Raw genomic sequence first — 26,441 nt, 5'->3', positions numbered from 1 at the left:
GTGAGTGGTGGCTTACTTGCTTAAGTGCCCATATTACCAATGTGTAGGACCTAGGTTCAAATCCTTGGCCCCCACCTATAGGGGGGAAGCTTTCATAAGTGGTGAAGCAGGGCTGCAGGTGTTTCTCTGTCTCTCTCCCACTTCCCTCTCAATTTTTGTCTCTATCCAATCAACAAAAATAAGTAAATAAAATATAATTTATAAAGGATTAAATAAGTTGTTTTTATATAGATTTCTTCCATCCCTTGGCTCTTGTGAATGATGCAACTATGAATATAGGGGTGCTTACGTCCCTTTGAGTTAGTATTTTTTGTTTTCACGTCATTTGATATATGCCTAAGAGTGGTATTACTGAATCATAATAAATTTCCACTTTTAGTTGATTAAGAACTCTCCATACTGTTTTCCAAGGGCCCAAATCAGTTTGCATTTCCAGTAACAGAGTATCATAGAATTTGTTTCTTCTCCACATCCTTACCAGCACTTATCATTTCCTGTTTTGTTGATATAGGTCATTAAATGCCCACAGAAGGACAAATGGATAAAGGTCTTTTGTAATAACTGTTCAATGGGATGCTACCATGAAATTACACAGGTGATATTGTATCTTTCAGGACAAAATGGTAGAATTGGAGTTGATTATGCTTAGTAAAGAAAGTAAGAACATGGAAGACAACTATAAGACAGTTTTACTCAGGAGTCGGGCGGTAGCGCAGCAGGTTAAGCGCACGTGGCGCAAAGTGCAAGGACGGGCATAAGGATCCCAGTTCGAGCCCCCAGCTCCCCACCTGCAAGGGAGTCGCTTCACAGGCAGTGAAGCAGGTCTGCAGGTGTCTATCTTTCGCTTCTCCCTTTCTGTCTCTCCCCTCCTCTCTCCATTTCTCTCTGTCCTAACAATGACGACATCAGTAAAAACTACAATAATAACTACAACAACAATGAAAAACAACAAGGGCAACAAAAGGGAAAATAAATAAATATAAAAAATAAATAAAAAACTATTGTACTTACTGTAAACCACTAATCTACCAATAAAAAAAGAGACAGTTTTACTCATCTGTGGAGTATAGAGAACTGCAACATGTGAACTTGCAAAAATGAAAAAGTAGGCAAACTGCTTCTATGAATTTGTGAGAACTACAATGGTTGGGGGTGGAGTGGAGGCAATGGTTCTGCCATTGCCTCCACTTGGTGGTGGATGTGGTGTGCAACTATACTCCTAAATTTCACAGTCTTGTAAACCACTATTAAATCACTAGTGAAACTTAATAGAAAATAATTGAAGCATAAAAGTAGTCAGGGTGCCTCCTAGGCTTTGAGAGACTGATAGCTATGGAAGTGGGGCATCTAACTTTGGTGGTGGGTGTGGTGTGAAACTATAGCCCCCAAATCTTATAATCTTGTAAAACATTGTTAAATGACTGAAGAAAATGTATATTAAGCACTAGCTGATATTTGCCAAGTGCTTTAAAGATATTCTGGCACATACTGGTACTTTTAGAAGTATTTGTAAACAACATAGCAGTTTTAAGGAGTGATGAAGGGGCTGGGACATGGCTTAGCAACTAGATTGCCTGTTTGATTCTTGGCAGTGCTCTGGTTTTCTTCAATCAATCACTCAATCAATCAATCTATCTATCTATCAATCACTCAATCAACAAAAAGAAGGGGATATACTTTTAAAGTTTAAAAATATATTAATAGTCTATAATGTGATGAGATATAATAGTCTATAATATATTAGTGAGTCTATGTCATTAAACTTACATGGCAACTGATTCATAGACTCTCAGAGCACTCAACACATCCAAGGACAATGAAATCTTTTTCTCAGTAGTCTCTCCTGTAGGACATGACTAAGTCCCTGACAGTGGGTGCTATGTCTTATTCCTATGTGGTTTGTGTTGTCTCGCAAGGCCCTGTATACCCCAGACTTATTCAAAATGATAGTAGGCAGTGCTGATAATGAATGTGGAGACATTTTCTAGATTGACTTGGAAATCTAATTATCTGAAAGCTATTTGTATACATGCTACCTCATCTGATTATGCATTCTACTCATTTAAGCAGGGGAAAAGCTCTATCAGCATATAGCAAAGTGGTCTTTGACGATAATATTCCATTTCACACTAGGGTAGAACATATTTTTTGTATGAGAGTGTGGTAACAGTTGACAATTTTCCATAGAAAATATGATTTATGAAGGAAGGAGAAGATATATTTGCTAAGTATTCAGAAGCAACTCACAATGCAAAGGGCAGAAATTGGTCTTCCAAAGTCTGTCAAGCTTCCTGCTCTCATTTCCTCTAAGGTGGGTCAGCTCTGGAAAGCCTTGAATACACTGTTTGCAAACATAATGATGTCCACTAAATTGAAATGAAAGTCCTTTTGGCTGCCTTATTATGCAGATACCAGTGTCTTTTTCCCCAAAAGGAGATAGTCACAGCCTCAGCCAAAGTGGAAAAATTCTCCAAGATCATCGCCGGTCAGCTGCACAGCCAGGCCACGTTTCTTCTCGCATGGCAAGTGCAGGTAATTCATTCTCCTGACAGTGTCAAGACAGAGGGCCTGAAATGAAAACGGTGGTGAGTGATGTGGCATTGCTTGACCTCTCCCACTGGGGAAATGTGAATATAAGAGAAAGTAATTTAAACAGAAGTAAAACGGGGATGCCTTGAGCTTGTGAAAATCTCTGAAGCCTCCAGTCCTTCTGCACCATGCTACTACTTTAGTTGCCATGCTCTAGAGCAAAGTTATTTGGACTGACTGGTCATGGGAGCACAACAGGCAGATATACAAATACCAACCAACTACACTAGCCACCCTAACTGGAAAGCCTCTGCCTTGAAACTGCAAAATTAAGAAATCAGAAGAAGCAGAACTCCATGATTCCATTGATAATGCCACTAGAGTGGAAGTTGTATTTCAGGAAAAGTAACTTAGTGATGACTTAGTGATTATTTTTTTTCATGGGTTGAAAGGGAGAAAAGGGAACTCTTATGAAAGGTTAACAGTTAAAATTTCTACTTCAAAGACTTCCACATGCAATTATATAGCTGCGAATTACTGAAGTGGCAAAAAGAACAGAGAAAAGAATGACAAAAGGATACTCCAAAGGCTGCAGTGAGGGAACCACAGAGACTTTATGTGTGTAGATGATGGAAGAAACAAAATGTCTCCTGTATTGCACACCATGCCCACTTTTTATGTTCCAATGGTCATTTAAGTTAGACAACTCACTCTAGTATAAGACTAGATTTTTAAAATTTTCTTTATTGGGGGATTAATGTTTTACATTCAACAGTAAATACAATAGTTTGTACATGCACAGCATTTCACAGTTTTACACATAACAGTACAACCCCGACTAGGTCCTCTGTCATCCTGTTCCAGGACTTGAACTATCCCTACCACCCCACCCCCTAGTCTTTTACTTTGGTGCAATACACCAACTCCAGTCCAAGTTCTGCTTAGTGTTTTCTCTTCTGATCTTGTTTTTCAACTTCTGCCTGTGAGTGAGATCACCCCATATTAATCCTTCTGTTTCTGACTGATTTCACTTAACATGATTTCTTCAAGATGGACTGAAAATGGTAAAATGACCATTTTTAATAGCTGAGTAGTATTCCATTGTGTATATATACCACAACTTGCTCAGCCACTCATCTGTTGTTGGACACCTGGGTTGCTTCCAGGTTTTGGCTCTTAAAAATTGTGCTGCCAAGAACATATGTGTACACAGATCTTTTTGGATGGGTGTGTTGTGTTTCTTAGGATATATCCCCAGGAGAGGAATTGCAGGATCATAGGGTAGATCCATTTCTAGCCTACTGAGAGTTCTCCAGACTGTTCTCCACAGATGTTGGACCAATTTACATTCCCACCAGCAGTGTAGGAGGATCCCTTTGACCCCACACCCTCTCCAGCATTTGTTGCTGTTACCTTTTCTGATGTATGACATTCTCACAGGAGTGAAGTGATATCTCATTGTTGTCTTTATTTGCATTTCTCTGACAATCAGAGACTTGGTGCATTTTTTTCATGAGTTTCACAGCCTTTTGGACCTCTTCTGTGGTGAATATTCTGTCCATGTCCTCCCCTCATTTTTGGATGGGGTTATTTGTTTTCTTGTTGAGTTTGGCAAGCTCCTTATATATTCTGGTTATTAGCCTCCATCTGATGTATGGCATGCAAAGATCTCCCATTCCGTGAGGGGTCTCCCCATGTGGGTGGTGGTTTCCTCTGATATGCAAAAGCCCCTTAACCTAATGCAGTCCCAAAGACTGGTCCATTCTTGCCCTAGTCTTCCTTGCAACTGCATTAGTTTCACTGAAGATGTCCTTAAAATCTACACAGAAAAGAGTTCTGCCAATGTTTTCCTCCAAGTATCCTATAGTTTCTGGTCTAACATCCAAGTCCCTGATCCACCTGAAAGTTACCCTTGTGTTTGGTGAAATACCCAACTGCATTGGTTAGGGGGTTTTTGCACATTGGGGAAAACGACTACCCAGACGGGGAAACCCTTCACAGAATGGGAGAAGATCTTTGCATGCCATACATCAGATGGAGATTAATAACCAAAGTATATAAAGGCCCAGTCTCACTCCTCTGCACATCTCAACCCACTTTCTCCAACACCATTTTCTGAGGAGACTCCCCTTTCCACATTTAATATTTTGAGCACCCTTGCCAAAGACCAGATGTCCATAGGTGTGGGGGCCCACCTCCAGACTTTTAACTCTATTCCACTGGTCACTGTGTCTTTCCATGTTCCAGTAGCAAGCAGTCTCAACCACCATAGCCCTATAATACAATTTGAGATCTGGGAGTGTGATGCCTCCAGTTCTGTTCTTTCTTCTCAATATTATTCTGGCATTTCTAGGTCTTTTTTGGCTCTAGGTAAACATTTGTAGCTTTTTCCCCCAATTATCCTAAAAAATATGGCTGGGATCTTGATGGGGATTGCATTAAGTTTGTATATGGTTCTAGGTAGTATATTCATCTTAATAATGTTAATTCTTCCAACCCATGAACATGGAATATATTTCCATTTCTTTGTGTCTTTTTCTATTTCCTTGAATAGTGACTCATAATTTACAGTATATAAGTCTTCCACTTCTTTGTTAGGTTTATTTCTAGATATTTTATTGTTTTTGTTGCTACAGTAAAAGGAAGTAATTTCTGGATTTTATCTTCTTCTTAGTGTTTGTATAAAAGAATGCCACTGGCATTTGTATGTTAATTTTGTAGCCTTACTATATTGCCTGATAATAACTTCCTACTGGATTCTTTAGGGTTTTCTATGTATAGTATCATGCCATCTGTAAATAAGGAGAGTTTGACTTTTTCTCTTCCAATCTGTATCCCTTTAATTCCTTGCTCCTGCCTGATTGCTATGGCAAGAACTATCAACACTATGTTGAATAGTAATGATGATCGTGGGCAGCTCTGTTTAGCACCTGATCTAAGGGGAAATGCTTCCATTGAGTATGATATTAGCTATAGGTTTTCTATATACGGACTCCAGTATCTTGATGAACTTTCCATCTATTCCCATTCACAGTTGTGGAAATTAACAGTTGTTTCAATGTTATCTCTATCCCTGAGTTGAAGCACAGTGGCTATTAAAACCTCGTTTGAGCTTTTTCTTCCCTTTAAGCTATGAAAACCTGAGGACTTTTTCACTATAAGTAGTTTTTTTTTTTTTTTTTTTTTAGCTTAATCACTCACTCCTGACGAAGAGATAAAGTGGGGTGGGGGAGAGATAGCACAGTGGTTATGCAAAGAGACTCTTGCATACCAAGGATCCAAAGCCCTGGGCTCAATTCAGCTGCTCTGCCAGCAGTCAGAGCCAAGCCAGTCAGCACAGCTGGGCCCTGTGAGATTCTAAACAAGTCCTATTTATAGTCTGTGAGTTCTGGGCAATTATTTACCATGTTCTCATCAGGAAAACAATGTGGAAAGGCTTCCACTATACAGCTCCACCTCTAGACCACCAGTGTGTAGATCTTCTCCTGAGTTGCCTGGTTAGTTCTCTAGCCCCCAATGTCAGCACTGGGCAACTCACTGCTGCTCCAGCCTCCGAGGGGCAGTAGCAATGGAGACTCATGTTTGCATTTGGTGAGCCTTAGGGGAGTCCTCTCCTCCCCTCAGCAGTATTTTTCTTGGTAAAACAGACTGGAGGTGGCTCCTTAACTGGCAGACTGCTGGACTGTTACCAATAGCTTGGGAGTAGATACAACATTTAGCCCCAGGAATCTCTCCTTAGACTCCTCTCTGTCTACAAGCCACACATGTTCGCACTCACCAGTGACTTTGTGGGTTCCCAAAGTAATCCTAGTCTCATTTTGTTGCAGACTCAAGTGATCTTCTTTGATATTCCTGCAGTGTCCTCTGCATTCCAGCCAGATAAAGTCACCTTGCAACTGCTGCTGCACCGCCTCCTCAAGACTAGATTTTTAAAGGAAATGAAAAACCACTATGTACTATCACCCCTGACTTGGTAGTCATTCCATTTTCTTCATATTATCTCATCATTAAAATGCATGATTCAGTTCATTAAACAAATGAAATGGAAATATCGTATGATCCATTAAGACCACTCCTAGCCATTTAGCCAAAAGACACAAAAACACTAATTTGAAGTGGCATATGCAACCCCCCTCATGCTCATAGCTGCACTATTCACAACAGCTAAAATACTAAAGCAATCTAAATGCCCACTGACAGATGACTGGATAAAGAAGTTATGGGACATAAACTCAATGGAGTACTACTCAGCAATTAAAAAAGACATTGTTGTGTCTTTTGAGACAAAATGGATAGAATAAGAAATGATTATGCTTAATGAAATTAAGGAAGTGAAACACATCTACCTACCTACTGGATATATTTACTCATACATGGAATATAGAGAATTGAAACAAATGAACTTGGAAAAAAAGTCAATAATCTTGGGAGAACTATGGTGGTTATCATTTGGACTGGGGGGGGCACAGAAGTTTGGTGGTTGGATTGTCATGAAACTATATCCCTATCATCTTATAATCTTATTAATCACTATTGAATCACAAATAAAGTAGAAAGTAAAACAAAATTTCATGATAATTTCTTATTAACGAAATTCTCTATTTGGGTAGTCAGGCACAGTGTAGTGGACCCAGCAGTGAAGCAATCTCTGAACACCATCGCTGTGTTCCAACTTTGTGCAGCTCACAGTAACTTTGTGCATTGGACTTCTGAAGTCTGTGTCCACAGCTATATAATGAGATTTGATTGGACAATTTTGAAGGCCCTTTTCATTTTTATGTTTCTACACTGACTTTCCTGCAGATTGCAATATTTCCTTCTAACATAGAATATTGAAAATATGGCCTTTCTATGAAGGGTGTTGCCTCCTTAAAGTGTGCTATTCTCCTTTGACCTTTATCAAGTTATTGGCATCTACCTTTATCAGAAAGCCCTTTCGGTTTAAAGACTTCCATAAATACCAGTTTGTGAATTCAGGGAAACAGAAAGATCACAAGAATAATTTAATGCTGTTACAGGCAGTTGAGCAGGCCAGAAAAACAGAAAATGAAACTAAGTCAACAAGCAAAATGATGGATGCCTCACAATCCAAGGGGTGTTTCAGAGGAGAGAGAAATGCCAGTGCACCAAGCCATATGGCTGGTTAAAACAGGGAGGGCATCAGCTCGGGCTTTGAATATGGGTTGAATTCAGCTTATTCCTTCTTTACCCTCTGGCAAAAATCCCCATTTATCAAATTGAACCAAGATTAAAGCAATAACAAGGTGAGTAATGAGAGAAGGAAAAATAATACTTGTCCTAAAATATTATTTTTATAATTTACCCCTAAACTACAGTTAAGTCACAAAAAACACCTTTAAGTGTTCATTTGAGAGATTTTTGAGACCAAGGTAAGGTTCCCTTCTGTCTTGCTTCTCTACAATTCTTTGGATAACCAGTGTCTAAAATTCTTTTATAAAACATCTCTTACTTGTTTTCTTGATTTGAAGGAAAGGTTTTTTTTTTTTTTTTAAAAAAAGGGGGTATTTCTGGATGTGATGACATCAACTCTTACCCAGTTGTGAGTGAAATGATAACAGTTTTGTAGTGGAATATCAATTTCATTAAGTAAAGATATCTAGGTCTAGTTCTATTTCTTGAATGTTTTTCCCCAAAGCATCAATACTTTGCTTCTCTCTTGGTAGAAAAAGAATGGTTTAAAATGACTGCTAGACAAAAGGAAGGAGAAAGAGGGCAAGAAACATGCCCTAATTTAGTAAGCCTATATTGTCTTCCCTACCTCCAGTTTCTCTGGCATACGTCTGGTGTAGTCTCTCCTAGAACAAATACTGTTACATAGGAAGGTATGAGAATTAAATTATTAAAAAATAAGCTTCTGAAGGAATACATACATGCCCTTGTTAAATAACAGAAGCAACTTGATTGTGGCATTTAGACATTAGTTTTGAAAGATTCCAGTCAGTCTTCTGAACAGCACACTGCTCTTTCTCAACACTGCACATTGAAAATCCATAGCGTCTAATAAGTTCATCTTTCAGTAAAAGGGAAAAATGAGTTTAGCTTCTTTCAAAAGTCACCCAGATGCTGCTTTCTAATGATGCTTTAATGGGAAATTATCAGTAGAGAAGAGGGGAAAAAAATGCTGTCATGCATTTAAAGAAATGATGACTCAAGAGTTTAGGATTGGATGAATAGAGTCTTCATTTCTGAACTTCAGAAGACCTGGCTGCTATTTTTAGCAACCTTTAGACAGTCCTGAGAATTAGCTCATCATGTGAAAGAAATGAGGTCAAAGTTTTAAGGAAAACAGGATATGGGGAAATTTGTTTACACGGAAAGCGTGAGCAACAGTTCTAGCCCTGCACTTTTTGTGACTTCCAAGGCCTTCAGCAGAGCCCTTGCAGCACTGACACAGAGAAACAAAGTGGAGAAAACTGGTTAGGAGGACACAGGATGCCGTCTTAAACCTCCACAATGCGTTCATCTGCAAAGTGCGGTTTTAGGCTTTAACTAGACCAGATTTGGTCATTCTGATCGCTATTTTTAAAAGGTTGCCAATTCGGTAAGTGGGAAGAGAACTGGGTTTTTTGAACTTTTGTGTTGAAATAGTTTTATAATTGAGAAGAATTACCAAGGTGATTTAGAGAGTTTACATATATTTTTCTACTGAGATTTTTATAAAGCTAACACTTTATACAGTGATGCTATACTTGTCAAAACTAAGGCAGTAACAAAGGTTATAATATTATTAGTTGAACGACAGACTTTATTTGGATTCCCTTGGGTATGAGAGAAATGATTAACAACCTAGGCTTCATTAAAATTAAAATAATTTGTTTCATGAAAGATCATGTCAAAGGAATGGGAAAATGAGGTATAAACTGAGAAGAGATTTGCAAAACACATGTCTGATATAAGATTATTATGAAATCAAGCAAAAAGGGGGGGAAGCCCTCTTAAATATCAACAATAAAAAGCAAATGACCTGATTAAAAAGTGAACCTAAGATCTTAGCAGACATTTTTTAATGTTTTTATTAGAGATTTAATATTGATTTACAAAACTACAAGACAACAGGGGTATAACTCCACACCTTTCCTAGCACCAGAGTTCTGAATCCCCTATCCCTCCACTGGAAGCTATAGCAGTTTTCTTAAGGTTGCAGATATGGGTTAACTATTATTTCTACAATTATCTGCTTAGCAGACATTTCATGAAAAGATCTACAGATAGAAAATAAGCTTACTAAAGAATGGATGAACTCTAAACACTGACAATACCAAATGCCAAGGAGGTTGTGGAACAATGGGAACATTCATTCATTGACAGGAAAGGAAAATGGCTCCCCTGCCTTGGCTTCTGCATAGATGTCAACATAACCTGTCCTGAAGCAGAGGAAGAGTGGTTTCCCTCAGTTGAATACAAGCTCTAAAATTATCCAAGAACACTGGGAGTAAGAGTGGCAGGGTAAATGCAATCCACACTAAACAGAGAGCCTGCCTAGCTCTATTTCTGGCCCTCCCAGAAGAACTGGCAGTTCTCATCTACCTGCTTTGCAGAACTACCATTTTTGGAGCATCAACCCTGAGTTCAGTGTGAGAATAGCTCAATTTTAAATGGACATAAGAAGAAAGCCATCGTTAGGCTTTATAAAGAAAAAAAAAGAAAAAGAAAAAAGAAAAAAAAGAAAGAGGAAGAGACAGAGGACATTGAGAATTTAAGCCACTGGGTCTATAAACTATCCCTTTAAAGAATGAAGTATGATTGGAGCAAAATGTTCAAAGGTTGCACAGATTGGTACATAGAGCTGTTTGGACTGAAGTACTAGAAGAGGTGAGCTGGGAAGAAAGTAATTGCAGTGAATGAATTGCTGATGTAGAAGAAATGTATGTTAACGTTAAAATAATGGAATAGTTGGACCAATGAATGCAATCACTGCAAATGAGGAAATCAAGAAATTAAGAAGTAGAGTACTGGAAACATGACGTGGATGTTGTAACTATGAAGAGAGTAGAATCTGAGGAGTGGCTGCTAACATCGGTAGGGAGGACTGGGTTAAGGAGAAGCAGAGTGAGTTATGATCTGAAGGTGACCCTCCAGAAAAACTAAAATTTTTATTGAATTTTTAATATTTTATTGGGGGAAGGAATGATCTATAAAGTAGTAGTTGACACATGGGTGCAGCTTTTTGTAATATTTGTTGATTTATGCATTTGTTTATTTTGGTTAGAGACAGAGGGACAGGCGAAAATTGAGAGGGAGAGAGAAAGGGAAACTTTTGCAATATAGCTTTCCCCCTTGCAGGTGGGAACTAGAGGCTTGAACCCAGGTCCTTGTGCACTGTAAAGTGTGCACTCAACTAGTTGTGCCACTGCCTAGGTCCCCTTGATAGGTATCTGCATTCCACTCCCACTACCTACCCAAGTCCCTCTTCACTACTGTGTACTAGATACCCAATGCACTCTACCCCCTACCCATCTCCGCTTAGTTCAGACTCCATTGCTTTGCTGCAATACACCCCATCCCACCCAAACCTCACCTTGTGTTTCCCTTCTTCTTGCCTTGCTTCTTAGGAACCACCTATAAGTGAAATCATCCAGTATTCATATGTTTGGCTTCCATTTTTATGGTATGCAGTGCTCATTCATAATTTAACTAGAGGATATATAAAGCTATATGATTGGAGAATATACATAGTGAGTGATTGACAAGTATGGTTTTCTTCCACTTATAAAATTGCCCCAAGAGGCCAGGTGGTAGTGTACCTGGTAGAATGCATATTGTCACAATACATAGGGACCCAGGTTCAAGCCCCTGGTCCCTGACTGCAAGAGGGAAGTTTCATGAGTGGTAAAGCAGGGCTGCAGATGTCTCTTTGTCTCTTTCCCTATCTCCCTCTTCCCTCTCGAGTTCTGTCTCTATCCAATAAATATAAATAAATATTTTTAAAGATTAAAAAAATTCCCCAAGAGTGTCTTTTTAAAAAAATTTATTTCTATCATTGTATTTATGTTTATTTACATAGTTTTTCCCCCTTTTTGTTGTCCTTGTTGTTTATCGTTGTTATTGCTGTCATTGTTGGATAGGACAGAAAGAAATGGAGAAAGGAGGGGAGGGCAGAGGGGGGAAGAGAAATACAGATACTTGCAAACCTGCTTCACTGCCTGTGAAACAACCTCCCTGTAGGTGGGAAGGCAAGGGCTCGAACTGTGATCCTTACCCCGGTCCTTGTGCTTAGCGCCATGTGCTCTTAACCATTGCGCCACTGCCTAGCTCCCTCCTGCCCCAAGAATCTTATCAAGCATGTGGTCTTGATATCTTAGCACTCATATATTACCTTAATATAAAGGATCCCCACCCCAGCTGGCTCCTCCTTTTGGTTGGTAGTTGTATCCAAACTGGTGTGGCAGTTCCATGAAGTAGGGAGACATTCATTGCTTCATTGCACAGAAGGTAAAATCAAGCTAAAAAATAGTTAGAAAATCTAACAAAGGTTAACATGTGTAGCAGGTTCTGGACTGAAGTCCAGATTTGTTAAATCTCAAAGTACATTCTGGAAGGACTTCTGGCTACTTTTCCTTAATTACAGACTTCATTTTCCCTTTGGGTTAATCTTTCCTGATCAGTTTTTGAGTGATTACCCCTTAGTTAATTGACAGAGTGACCTTCTGGTATCATGTGTATACAGATAGAAGTTGACAGTAGCAAATTTCTTTTTACTATTAATGTTATTGTCATATCCTGATGACTTTACTGGTTCACATAGTAATTATCCAGGCTTTCATGTCATTAAAATGTACTAAAGTGCTTTACCTAATTAAGTAATAAATAGATTACATGTATAATGTCTTTTGACTTTCTTATGTAGATTATAGAAAAAATTCATGCTTCTAGTTAACAAGCATAAATTTAAGAGGTGAACAACATAAAGTATAGAATTTGACATATTGGGAATCAGGCAGTAGCGCAGCAGGTTAAGCGCATGTGGCACAAAGCGCAAGGACCAGCTTAAGGATCCCAGTTCGAGCCCCCGGCTCCACACCTACAGCAGAGTCACTTCACAAGTGGTGAAGCAGGTCTGCAGGTGTCTGTCTTTCCCTCCCCCTCTCTATCTGCCCTTCCTCTTTCGATTTTCTCTCTGTCCTATCCATCAACTACAACAATAAACCAACAAGGGCAACAAAAAAGAATAAATAAATATTTAAAAAATCTTTTTTAAAAAAGAATTTGTTATATCACATACACCAGCACAACTATCAACATAGTAGAATTTGCGGTTCTAAAATAATGAGACTATAAACCCGATGAAGGCAGAGAACCTATCTATTTATTTATTTTTATTTCTTTATTGGGGAATTAATGTTTTGCATTCGACAGTAAATACAATAGTTTGTACATGCATAACATTTCCCAGTTTTCCATATAACAATACAGCCCCCACGAGGTCCTCTGTCACCCTTTTTTTAAAAAAAATTTTCTTTATAAAAAGGAAACATTGACAAAATCATAGGATAAGAGGGGTACAACTTTGCACAATTCCCATCACCAGATCTCTGTATCCCATCCCCTCCCCTGATAGATATCCTATTCTTTAACCCCCTGGGAGTATGGACCCAAGGTCATTGTAGGATGCAGAAGGTAGAAGGTCTGGTGTCTGTAATTGCTTCCCTGCTGAACATGGATGTTGACAGGTTATTCATACTCCTAGCCTGTCTCTCTCTTTCCCTAGTGGTGAAGGGTTGCAGAGAACTTAGTTGTTTTGTTTCATCCTTCTACAATAAAGTTGTCAGTAATGCTGAATGAACTGACGTTAGCCCAATTCTGTTTTATGGTTATTACCAATAAAATGTGATGTACTCTACCTTCATTGCTATTTTGTGCATATGTATAAGAATTTCTATAAGATAAAATAAGTAGAAATAGAATTCTTGAGACTACAGAAAGATATACACATTTTGTAATTTTTAGACAGTATGAAATTATTTACTGAAGAGATTGTACTGATTGAAATTCCTAATAACAGTGTAGTATAATTACTATTCTCACCCTTACCAGCTATGAAAATCTACCCACCTAACAGAATGTCTTCATTTGTATTTTCAGGTTATTATGGCTAACACCTTTAAAATGCTGGCTTTTAGTTTTTGTCTTCTATTGTTTATATATACTGCTGGCAATTGACTATTTTTCCTTTCTTCCTCCTCTCTTTCTAAATTTCACCTTGAATGGATTTTTGAGTATGCTCAGATTCATACCCATTGCCTGCCAGATGTGTTATGAATATCTTTTCCAAACCTAAAAGGGCTGGAAAGAAGTAAATGCTGAATTTACTGGGAGTTAACCACTCCAGGCTGAATTTTATGGATAAAAAGATTTAAGAAAAAAAAAAACTAGTATAGCCACAGGCCCTTTGGAATATAACTAAAATATGCCTACTAGCTATCTACAAAATGGAGGACCCCTAACTCTTCAATTGCACTACTCCAGCCTTTAGGTTCATGATTAGTCAACAACTTGTTTGGTTTTATATCTTAACTCTCTTTTCAGCCACCAGGTTCCAGATGCTAGCATGATGCCAACTAGACTTCCCTAGACAAACAACCCCACCAATGTGTCCTAGAGCTCTGATTCCCCAGAACCCCTCCTCATTAGGGAAAGAGAAAGATAGGCTAGGAGTATGGATCAACCTGTCAACGCTCATGTTCAGCAGGGAAGCAATTACAGACACCAGACCTTCCACCTTCTGAATCCCACAATGACCTTGGTTCCATACTCCCAGAGGGTTAAAAAATAGAAAAGGTATGAAGGGAGGGGATGGGATACAGAGTTCTGGTGGTGAGAATTGTATGGAGTTGCACCCCTCTTATCCTATGGTTTTGTCAGTGTTTCCTTTTTATAAATAAATTAATATAAAATAAATTAAATTTAAAAAAGAAAAATAAAGACAGAGAGAGAAAGATATCACAGCACAAAGGTTTCCTCTAGTACAGTAGGAAACGTGCTTGAACTCTGGCTGTGTGCATGGTAAAGCAAGTGCCCATTCCAGGTGAGCTGTCTTGCTGGTTTTGGTTAGGCAACTTTAAAAACTATTTGGAAAAAAAGAAAAAAGATATATGCAGGAGACTGAATTCAAGGTCTCACAAATGGTGTGTCTCTTGAGCTCCATTTATGCTCTTATTTTTTTTAATTTATTTATTGGGGAATTAATGATTTACATTTGACAGTAAATAAAATAGTTTGTACATGCATAACATTTTCCAGTTTTCCACATAACAATACAACCCCCACTAGGTCCTCTGTCATTCTTTTTGGGCCTGTATTTTCTCTCACCCACGCCAGAGTCTTTTATTTTAGTGCAATACACCAATTCCAGTTCATGTTCTACTTGTATTTTCTCTTCTGATCTTGTTTTGCAACTTCTCCCTGAGACAGAGACCATCCTATATTCATCCTTCTGTTTCTGACTGATTTCACTTAACATGACTTTTTCAAGCTCCATCCAAGATCAGCTGAAAATAGTGATGTTACCATTTTTAATAGCTGAGTAGTATTCCATTGTGTATATATCCCACAACTTGCTCAACCACTCATTTGTTGTTGGACCTGGGTTGCTTCCAGATTTTGGCTCTTACAAATTGTGCTGCTAAGAACATATGTGTACACAAATCTTTTTGGATGGGTGTGTTGGGTTCCTTAGGATATATCCCCAAGAGAGGAATTGCAGGGTCATAGGGTAGGTCTATTTCTAGCCTTCTGAGAGTTCTCCAGACTGCTCTCCACAGGAGTTGGACCAATTTACATTGCCAGCAGCAGTGCAGGAGGGTTGCTTGGAAGCCACAATCTCTCCAGCATTTGCCACAGTTACCTTTTCTAATGTTTAACATCTCACAGGAGTGAAGTGATATCTCATTGTTGTCTTTATTTGCATTTCTCGGACAATCAGACTTGGAGCATTTTTTCAGCCTGTTTTTTTTTTATCTCTTCTATGGTGAATATTCTGTCTATGTACTCTCCCCATTTTTGGATGGGTTTATTTGTTTTCTTGTGGTTGAGTTTGGCAAGCTCTTCATATATTTTGGTTATTAAACTCTTGTCTGATGTATGGCATGTAAAGATCTTCTCCCATTCTGTAAGGCTTCTCTTGGTTTGGGTAGTGGTTTCTTTTGCTGTGCAGAAGTTTTTTAATTTGATGTAGTTCCATTGGTCTATTTTTGCCTTAGTCTTCTTTGTAATTGGATTCATTTCATTAAAGATGTCTTTAAAATTTATATGGAAAAGAGTTCTGCCAATATCTTCCTCTAAGTATCTGACAGATTCTGGTCTAACATCCAAGTCCTTGATCCACTTGGAATTTACTTTTGTATTTGGTGAAATATAGTGGTTCAGTTTCATTCTTCAGCATGTTTCAACCCATTTTTTCCAACACCATTTGTTGAAGAGATTCTGCTTTCCCCCATTGAATAGTCTGGGCACCTTTGTCAAAGATTAGATGTCCATAGGTGTGGGGGCTTACTTCCAGGCTTTCAATTCTATTCAGCTGGTCAGTGTGTCCATTCATATTCCAGTACCAAGAAATTTTAATGACAATGGCCCTATAATACAATTTGAGATCTGGGAGTGTGATGCCTCCAGTTCTGTTCTTTCTTCTCAAGATGGTTTTTGGCAATTCTAGGTCTTTTCTGGTTCCAGATATACATTTGCAGGTTGGGATCTTGATGAGGATAGCATTAAATTTCTATAGGGCTGTGGGCAGTATTTTGATGATGTTAATTCTTCCAACCCATGAACATAGAATATTTTTCCACTTCTTTGTGTCTTTTTCAATTTCCTTGAGTAGTGACTCATAGTTTTTAGTATACAGGTCATTTACTTCTTTGGTTAGGTTTATTCTTAGATATTTTATTGTTTTTGTTGTTATAGTAAAGGAATTGATTTCTGGATTTCAATTTCTTCTTAGTGTTTGCATAGAGGAATGCCACTGACTTTTGAATGTTAATTTTGTAGCCTGACACCTTACTGTATTGCCTGATGATTTCCAAAAGTTCCTTGCTGGATTCCTTAGGTTTTTCTATGTATAGTATCATGTCATCTTCAAATAGTGAGAGTTTGACTTCTTCTCTTCTAATCTGCATGCCTTTAATTCCTTGATCCTGCCTGATGGCTATGGCAAGAACTTCCAACACTATGTTGAGTAGTAATGGTGATTACTACTCAACAGCCCTGTCTAGTACCTGATCTGAGGGGAAATGCTTCCAGTTTTTCACCATTGAGGATGATGTTGGCTGTAGTTCTGCTATATAGAGACTCCACTATCTTGAGGAATTTTCCATCTATCCCCATTTTTTGTAGTGTTTTGACCATAAAGGGATGTTGTATTTTGTCAAAGGCTTTCTATGCATCTATTGATATGACCATGTGGGTTTTGGTTTGCTTTTGTTGATGTGGTTGATCACATTGATTGATTTACATATATTAAACTAACCTTGCATCCCTGGGATAAACCCCACTTGGTCATGATGAACAATCTTTTTAATATATTGCTGTATGTGGTTGGCTAGAATTTTAATCAATATCTTAGCATCTATGTTCATCAGGGATATTTGTCTACAGTTTGCTTTTTTTATTCTGTCCCTGTCTGCTTTTGGTATTACAGTGACGTTGGCATCATAGAAGCTGGAAGGGAGTATTCCATTGTCTTCAATCTTCTGGAAGACTTTTAAAAGTAGAGGTATTAGTTCTTCTTGGAAGGTTTTGTAAAATTCATTTGTAAAACCATCTGGGCCAGGACTTTTATTGTTGGCAAGGTTTTGGACAACTGTTTCAATGTTATTAGCAGTGATGGGCCTGTTCATATTATCTAGTTCCTTTGTCTTTAATTTTGGAAATTCGTAGGTATCTAGGAAATTGTCCATTTCTTCCAGGTTCTTAGCTTGGTGGCATATGGTTGTTCATAGAAGCCTCGCATGATATATTGAATTTCTGCGGTGTCTGTTGTGGAATCTCCTCTTTCATTTATGATCCGATTTATTTGGGTCTTCTCCCTTTTTTGTTTTGTGAGTTTGGCTAAAGGTTTGTTGATTTTGCTCACTCTTTCAAAGAACCAACATTTACTTTCACTGATATTCTGTGTGATTTTCTTATTTATTTTTTTAAATTTTAATATGCAGCACATATTTATTTATTTATTTATTTTTCTACCAGAGCACTGCTCAGCTCTGGCTTATGGTGGTACAGCGGATTGAACATGGGACTTGATGGAGGCTCAGGCATGAGAGTCTGTTTGCATAACCATTATGTTATCAACCCCCCTAGCCTCATTTATTCTATTCTCTCCCCTCTACTGTTTTCTGGAGTTCATCTATTTGGTTACCTTGTTCTGATAGTTTTAGCTTGTTCAACTAGTTGTGTTCTTAGCTCAGCTGTTTAAGTTTTCAGCTCGCTAATAACCTTGAGATAATAAGTGTTTTCTTCAGGAATCTCATTGGCTGTTTCTGCATTTCTGATGACAATTCTTTCAAACTCTTTACTCACTCCTGTAATTATTTCCTTAACTAGTGTTTGGATGTTGACCTCATTATTTTGTGCTTCAACCTTTGGGGGCTTTTAATAGGACTCTTGTCCTGGTTTATTTCTCCAATATTTCTTCTTATTGGTTTAACCGTTCTATATAGTATGTTATGAGTTCCCTCTCTCAGTAGTTTTCAAATTACTGGTAACTCCTGCCTGGATTGACTTGTGTGGAAGTAAGGTAGATAAAGGGTTCACAGTTGTTTCAATATTCTTTTAATCCCTGCACTGGAGCACAGTGTCTTCAAAAGCCTCTTTTGTTCTTTTTCTTCCCTGTAGGCTATGGGAGCCTGAGGGCTTTTAAACTATAAGTAGGCTTCTTAGCTTAATCCCTCACTCCTGACCAAGAGATAAAGCAGGGTGGGGGAGAGATAATAAGTGGTTATGCAAAGAGACTCTCAAGACCCAAGAATCCTAAACTCCAGACTCAATTCAGCTTCTCTGCCAATCTGGGCAGCATTAATGGGCCCTGTGAGTTTCTAAATAAGTCCCATTTATAGTCTGTAGGTTCTGAGGCAACTATTCCCTATGTTCTCATCAGGAGAATAACATGGAAAGGCTTCCACCACACAGCCCTACTGCTAGGCCACCAAGGTGTAGATCTTCTCTGAAGTTTCCTGGTTTCTCTCTCCCCTGGTGTCAGCAGAGGGCCTCCCCCCTGCTGCTCCAGCCTCTGAGGGTAGTATCAATGGAGACTCACAGTTGCATTTGGTGAGTCTTAGGGGAGTTCTCTCCTCCCTTCAGCTGTCTTTTTGTTGGTAAAACAGACTGGAGGTGGTGCCTCAACTGGTAAACTGCCAGACTGTTACCAGCCACTTAATCTCTCCCTAGGTTCCTCTCTGTCTATGAGCCACAGGTGATTTGGTGGCTTCTTGACATCATTCTACTCCTGCCTTATTGTGGTTCCAGATGATTTCCTTTGCTATTCCTAGTTGACCCCCCATTTATGCTCTTATTAAGGCTATCTTTTCTCTTAATAATCATGAAAAGATTTCATAAAACTATCTTGTCTTATTTGATTTTTTGCTTTAATATACTGGTTAGGGACATTAATGAAATGTGAATTATAAATAATAATGTCATTTTTGTAATTTTAAGAACATGTTCTTTTGTTGCAATAATCAGAAGAATTTGTACATATATATATATATATATATATATATATATATATATATATATATATTTTTTGTCTCCAGGGTTATTGTTGGGGCTTGGTGCCTACACTATGAAGCCACTGCTCCTGGAAGCCATCTTTCCCATTTTGCTGCTCTTGTTGTTGTTATTGTTGTGTTGCTCTTGTTGTTGGATAGGACAGAGAAAAATCCAGAAAGGAGGGGATGATAGAGGCGGGAGAGAAAGATAGACACCTGCAGATCTGCTTCACCGCCCCCACCCTGCAAGTGGGAAGCTGGGGGCTAGAACCAAGATCCTTACCCCTCTCCCTGTACTTCATGCCATGTGCACTTAACTCACTGCACCCTGATATATATTAATTTTAATATAACCAATAGCTGTTGAATTTCATGTAATAGGCTTTTTCTTTTTATCAAGAGAATATATTCAGCTTCAATGAGTTAATATACTAAGTTGAAAAACACATTTTTAAATGTTAAACCATATATATATATATATATTTTATTCTAAAATGAGTCTCCTTCTCACCACCTCTGGAGATAACAGAAACTGTGGCCCATGAGTTTGTTCAGTAGCTAGACAGAGTATTGGACTTGCATGTATAATGTCCCAAGTTCAATCTCTAGCATTACATGTACCAGAGTGATGCCCTAGTCCACTCTCTCATAAATAAATATTTTAAAGAATGAGTAGGGAAAAAATGAGTCTCCTTGGGTCACATTAACTTAAAATATCTAAAATAATTAACTAGTACACTATTTAGGCACTTCATAACTAAGAATTTATAAATTTTCTTTCTTATCCTCTTCTACTTTACTTCTGAGTCATTTATTAGCATTGCAAGTAATCTGAGAACATATTAGCTCACAAAAAATTATATAAGCAGATTTACTTAGAAACTTAGTATAATTTGCCTGTAAAATAGCTTGGTACTTTGATTCCCATTTGAGGTCAAGTGTTTATAACTGATTTGATTTTCTTAATGGTTACAGGTTCACTCTGAGTTTTAATATCTTACTGGATAATAATTATAAGATACTATCCATATTGTACAAATTTTTTAAAGTTTCTGGCATAGAAATCACCCCTATTTCTTAAGGCTTTAATTTTTATCTGTAGTGTATTTTTATTCCTATCCAAAGATGGAGTCCTTTCCCTGAACTATTGCTCACTCCTGACAGTTTCACCTGGGTCACATCAGGCAGTCTGCCTGTTTTGCATTTTCAAATAACTGACCTTTTGATATTTCTTGTTTATTAATTATCTTTTTACATTCAATTCTGTTTTTATTTTTTATCACTGTGTCTGAGATCTGTCCTTTAGATTGAGTTTGCTATAAATAGTTATTATAGTTATATACTGCTTATTAATTAAAGTATTTTAGTTTGCTTAATACTTTAGCTCCTAATATTTTTTTTTTACTTTTTCTGTGATGATTTCATCTACTATACTAAAATAATATTGTTCAGAATTTTATCAGCTATTTATGCTTTTTGTTAATTTTATTATGACTTAAAAAACAGTTTTCAGTAGGGGGGCTGGATGGTAGCGCAGCAGATTAAGCACACATGGCATGAAGCCCAAGGGCCAGCAAAAAGAACCTGGCCTCCAAGAGCAGTGGAATAATAGTGCAAGCAGTAAACCCCAGAAATTTTCTTGGAGGCAAAAAAAAAAAAAAAAAAAGGAAGAGAAAAGAAACGGAAAGAAAAGTTTTCAGGAAAAAAATCTGTGTGTATCTAAAGATACGTTCTTTCTAGAGAAATATTTCCTTGTCTATTATTTTAATCTCTATATTTTTTCCTTTATTGGGGAATTAATGTTTTACATTTGACAGTAAATACAATAGTTTGTACATGCACAGCATTTCACAGTTTTACACATAACAATTCAACCTCCACTAGGTCCTCTGTCATCCTTTTCCAGGACCTGTATTCTTCCCTCCACCCACTCCAGAGACTTACTTTGGTGCAATACACCAACTCTAGTCCAAATTCTGCTTAGTGTTTTCTCTTCTGATCTTGTTTTTCAACTTCTGCCTGTGAGTGAGATCATCCCATATTCATCCTTCTGTTTCTGACTTATTTCACTTAACATGATTTCTTCAAGCTCCATCCAAGATGGGCTGAAAATGGTGAAATCACCATTTTTAATAGCTGAGTAGTATTCTGTCATGTATAAAACCACAACTTGCTCAGCCACTCATCTGTTGTTGGACACCTGGGTTGCTTCCAAGTTTTTGACTATTACAAATTGTGCTGTTATGAATATAGGTATACAGAAATCTTTTTGGATGGATATGTTGGGTTCCTTAGGACGTATCCCCAGGAGAGGAATTGCAGGATCATAAGATAGGTCCATTTCTAGCCTTCTAAGAATTCTCCAGACTGCTCTCCACAGGAGTTGGACTAATTTGCATTGCCAGCAGCAGTGCTGGAGGGTTCCTTTGTCCCCACAACCTCTCCATCATTTGTTGCTGTTACTATTTCTGATGTATGACATTATCACAGAAGTGAAGTGGCATCTCATTGTTGTCTTTACTTGCATTTCTTTTTTTTGGGGGGGGGGCTGAGAAGCTGTATTTTTTTTATTCAGGAACAACGATTTATAAACTAAGACAAACTAATCACCAAACAGAACTCTCCTGCCTCCTTCCCCCGTAGTGGCGCCAAGCACTCTCTAACTCTCCAACTCTGGAACTCTCTTGGGGTTCCTTGGGGTGGGGATAAGCGGGCATGTGAAACTAGCAGGACTGAACCAATTTTCTTGGCAGTGGGAGAGCTAGAACAACCCAATGTAAAGCATACAACAATTCCCCCTTTTCTTTTTAACTAAATGACCACAGTATCAGGGGTGTGGGGTGAACAGAAACCTCTATCATATAGGCATTTTTAAAAAAGAAACTTGCACAAACATGGAGAAACATGTAAGCAAGTAATAAGAACCAGTGTGCTGCCAAGGGAAGGCCTGAGGGGGCCATTTTTTTTTTTTTGCCTCTGTGGACAAAACTTTATCAGCTTAAAAAAAAAACATTTCTTGCCTCTGGGGGGTGTACTTGCCTCGACAGGCATTTGTATGGGGGTGGGGAATGGCCTAGAGTCCCGGGGTGGTCCGGGAAGTCAGGGATCTGTATAGAATTCATAGCCCGAGGGTGGGCGGGCCAGCCTTGTAGAAGGCGCGGGCCAAGGTGCCCTGGGATGGTGGCCATGATAGGCCGCCTCGGCCCTGCCCCATGGCCCTGCCATGTCTGCTGTCCTGCTCGCAGTGGCCAAGCAGCATGGAGGGATCAGCGTCTAGTGCCCTGCGCCACGCGGTGGAGAGCCGGCTCCTGTGGGCTGGCCTGAGTGCTGGCATTGGGCTCTTGTGTGGTGGCATCAGGCTCCTGCGTGTTGGCATCGGGCTCCAGCGTGTTGGCATTGGGCTCCAGCGTGTTGGCATAGGGCTCTTGCGTGTTGGCGTCGGGCTTCTGTGTGCTGGCGTTGGCCTCTTGCGGGCTGCAGAGTTGTGGGGCTGCGGGCGCAGTGCGCGGGGTTGTCTGGGCGCAGCCGGCTGGATGGCTGTTTAACCAGGTGGAAACAGCAGCTCCGCACCTCGCCTCTTGCCCGCTGGCTCCTCCCGACTCCGCTGGCTGTTCTGAGTGTGCCCGAGCGAGTGGAAACCACAGAGTGGTTCAGAGATAAATGTTCCAGAAACAGCAAAACAGTCTCATGAAGAAAGGGCAGAGGCCTTTGGAGATCTCTTCACAAGCAGAAGAGAAGGCCATAGTACATAGGTAGCCAAATTGTCTTCACTTATCTGAGAGATGCGCAGGTCCACTTGGGCACCATTTGTTATTAAAATTCAGAGGCTCCAGCTGGCCAGGCTAGCTTCACGGGTGGGTAACAGAGATGACCAGAGACATACGGCTGGGCCGAGAAGCTCACTGTCCCCTTCGCTGTAGTCGGACAGCTGGGACAGGCGGCTGAGGTCCCACAGGGAGCGGCTGGGCCTGGCTGGGGTGCCGCTGGGTGCGTGTGCATGCTGGGCGCTGCTTTTATTTGCATTTCTATGACAATTAATGACTTGGAGCATTTTTTTTATGTGTTTCTTGGCCTTTCAGATCTCTTCTGTGGTGAATATCCTGTCCATGTCCTCTCCCTATTTTTGGATGGGGTCATTTGTTTTCTTGTGGTGAGCTTGGCCAGCTCTTTATATATTTTGGTTATTAGCCTCTTGTCTGATGTATGGCATGTAAAGATCTTCTCCCAATCTTTGAGGGATCTCATTGTTTGGGTAGTCGTTTCTTTTGCTGTGCAGAAGCTTTTTAGTTTGATGTAGTCCCATAGGTTTAATCTTGCCTTAGTCTTTTTTGTAATTGGATTCGTTTCACAAAGGATGGCTTTAAAATTTATGCAGAAAAGAGTTCTGCCAATATTTTCCTCTAAGTATCTGATAGATTCTGGTGTAACATCCAAGTCCTTGATCCATTTGGAATTTACTTTTGTATTTGGTGAAATACAGTGATTCAGTTTCTTCTTCAACTCATGTTGAACTCATGTTTCAACTCATTTTTCCAATGCTGTTTGTTGAAGAGACTCTGCTTTCCCCATTTAATAGTCTGGGCACTTTTGTCAAAGGTTAGATGTCCATAGGTGTGAGGGCTTACTTCTAGGCTCTCAATTCTATTCCACTGGATAGTGTGTCTATTCATATTCCAGTATCAAGCAGTTTTGATGACAATGGGCCTATAATACAATTTCGGATCTGGGATTGTTTTGCCTCCAGTTCTGTTCTTTCTTCTCATGATGGTTTTGGCAATTCTAGGTCTTTTCTGGTTCCAGATAAACATTTGTAGCATTTGTTCTATTCTCCTAAAAATGTGGTTGGGATCTTGATGGGGATTGCATTAAATCTGTATATGGTTCTGAGTATTATATTCATTTTAATGATGTTAATTCTTCCAAACCATGAACATACAATATCTTTCCACTTTTTTGTGTCTTTTTCAATTTCCTTGAGTAGTGGCTCATAATTTTCAGTATAAAGGTCATTTACTTCTTTGGTTAGGTTTATGCCTAGATATTTTATTGTTTTTGCTGCTATTGTAAAAGGAATTGATTTCTGATAATCTCTATATTTTTCTATGTTTCTACTCATATACTTTTAGGTTTTGAAATATGTTCAAATATAATATAATTGTATAATATCTCCACAAGCTACTACTGATTAAAATAGTTATAGTTCTAATTATACTGTTACGTGGATACAGCTAGGAATTTTATAGCTTTTTAGTGTCTTTCTCTTTCATGAAAAAAATTCTCTTTCTACCTTTAATAAAGTTTATACTTTGAATTGTATTTGTTTCTACCGGGATATTTTTGTTCTCATAACTTTATTTTCAAACTTGCAATGTCAACTTGTTTCTCTTTAAAAAACAAAACACAGTTTGATTTTTAGGTGTTACTTATAAATTGGATATTAGTGGATTTTTAAAACCAGAGAGTATTTATTAATGTATTTATTCACATGTATGACAAGTGACCTATTAAGTAATATTGCTGCTATTTTGTATTTTCTAGATGCTACATTTAAAAACAAATTTTGTATTATTTCTCACATTTTTTGAATTCTCTTTCCCTCCTCCTTTATTAATTTGAAAATCAAGGCCTATGTTTCTGTTTTTATGACAGTCTCTAAAATTTTAATGTATATATTCTTCTCATAAAGGTAACATCACATTATTTAAAACTGATAGTTGAGCAAATGGAAAATAATATTCCATTTTCTTTTGACCTCTGATGTTACTGATGAGTACTTTACTGTGTTTAAAGTAATCTGTATTTTCTCTCTTGTTGAGTTTACTATTTTTTTTTTACTTCTGGATTTAATATTTTACAGCTTCACAACTTTAGGGAGTTATTTTTGTTTATTTTTCTCTGAACTCACTGTACTTCTTCAATCTAAAAGTTCATGTCTTTCATCAATTTCTGAACACTGTCAGTAATTATCCCTTTCTGAATGTGGAAAAACATTGTAGGGGCCAAATCATGACTGCAGAATAGAGCATCTTTCCATTTAGTCTTCAAAAGCATGATTCACCAACATTTAACAATATCCAGACAATTATAGTTTCACAGACAAGGTACAAGAACAAACATCAACTTTTGAATACTCATCTACTAATCTGAATCAGAGTTATAACTTCCAACATTATCCTCTAACAAGTCAAATCATAAAACAAGGGTAGGTAACACAATGGCAACCAGGATCCCAACTGAGAACTAATGTGTCAGGCTGGCAGGTATTCATTGATGGTGGGTACATTCATTCATAAGATGTTGACCAAATGTTTTCTGAGTACCAGGAAATAGTTAGATTTTGAGATTTGGGGAAAGAATACCTACCTTTGACCGGTGTCTAAATCAACTGATCGAAGATTTATTGTTCCAAAAAGGCAAGTTTATCTTCAAACAAATATGGTGTTCAACTTTTCCTGGACTAATTAAGGTGTTGTTGGAAAGTCTCTTTAATTGCAATTCTTCAGCTAAACTTTGGGTACCATTACACATATATCTTTCTCTACCACTTGGCAAAGCCTATAGTATTGGGAGAATGACATTAAATGACCTGACTTACTTGAGTTAGGCAGTTTTATTTATGGAAGTAGAACTCTACGAGGGGTAGTGAAAATATCATCTTTGGATGAATGCCTTTTCACACCTTCCCAAGGGTCAACCTCTTTAATGAGGGGCTCAGTGACCTTGTGCAGTTTCTCTAGGGAGTAGTCTTAAACATTTCCCAGTTAAAAGAGAGTCTGAAACTTTAGATGTTACCACTAGTAAATGTGAAAACTAATGGGAGTTTCATTGTTTTAATTTTTTATCCAGGGAATAAGTTGGATGTTCATAAAGAGAAAAGTATGGTCAAATTTGAATTAAAAAGTTATGTGTTCTTTTGTAAAGAAGTGCAAAATTTCCAACTTTGAACACATTGGTGGGACTGAGGCGGGAAGTGTGGGAGAAAGGACTTCTGAAAGCAAATACACATGGGACTCAAACAGGTTTTGTTTTTTCAGTCTAATCAAAACAGACTAGAGTCTGCCTTAGGAGAAGTTCCATATGAAAGCAAGCCCCAACTGAAGTTAAGAAAATCAGCATATCAGAGTTTTGTTTTGATATCCTAATTGCTAAGAGCTAAGAAAATCACTATTTTTTTCTTCTGATCCACTTGCCCCT

The sequence above is a fragment of the Erinaceus europaeus genome, chromosome 3 (genome assembly GCF_950295315.1).
Source record: "Erinaceus europaeus chromosome 3, mEriEur2.1, whole genome shotgun sequence".
NCBI lineage: Eukaryota > Metazoa > Chordata > Mammalia > Eulipotyphla > Erinaceidae > Erinaceus > Erinaceus europaeus.
The sequence above is the reverse complement of the archived record's forward strand: the minus strand, read 5'-3'. Positions refer to the sequence as shown.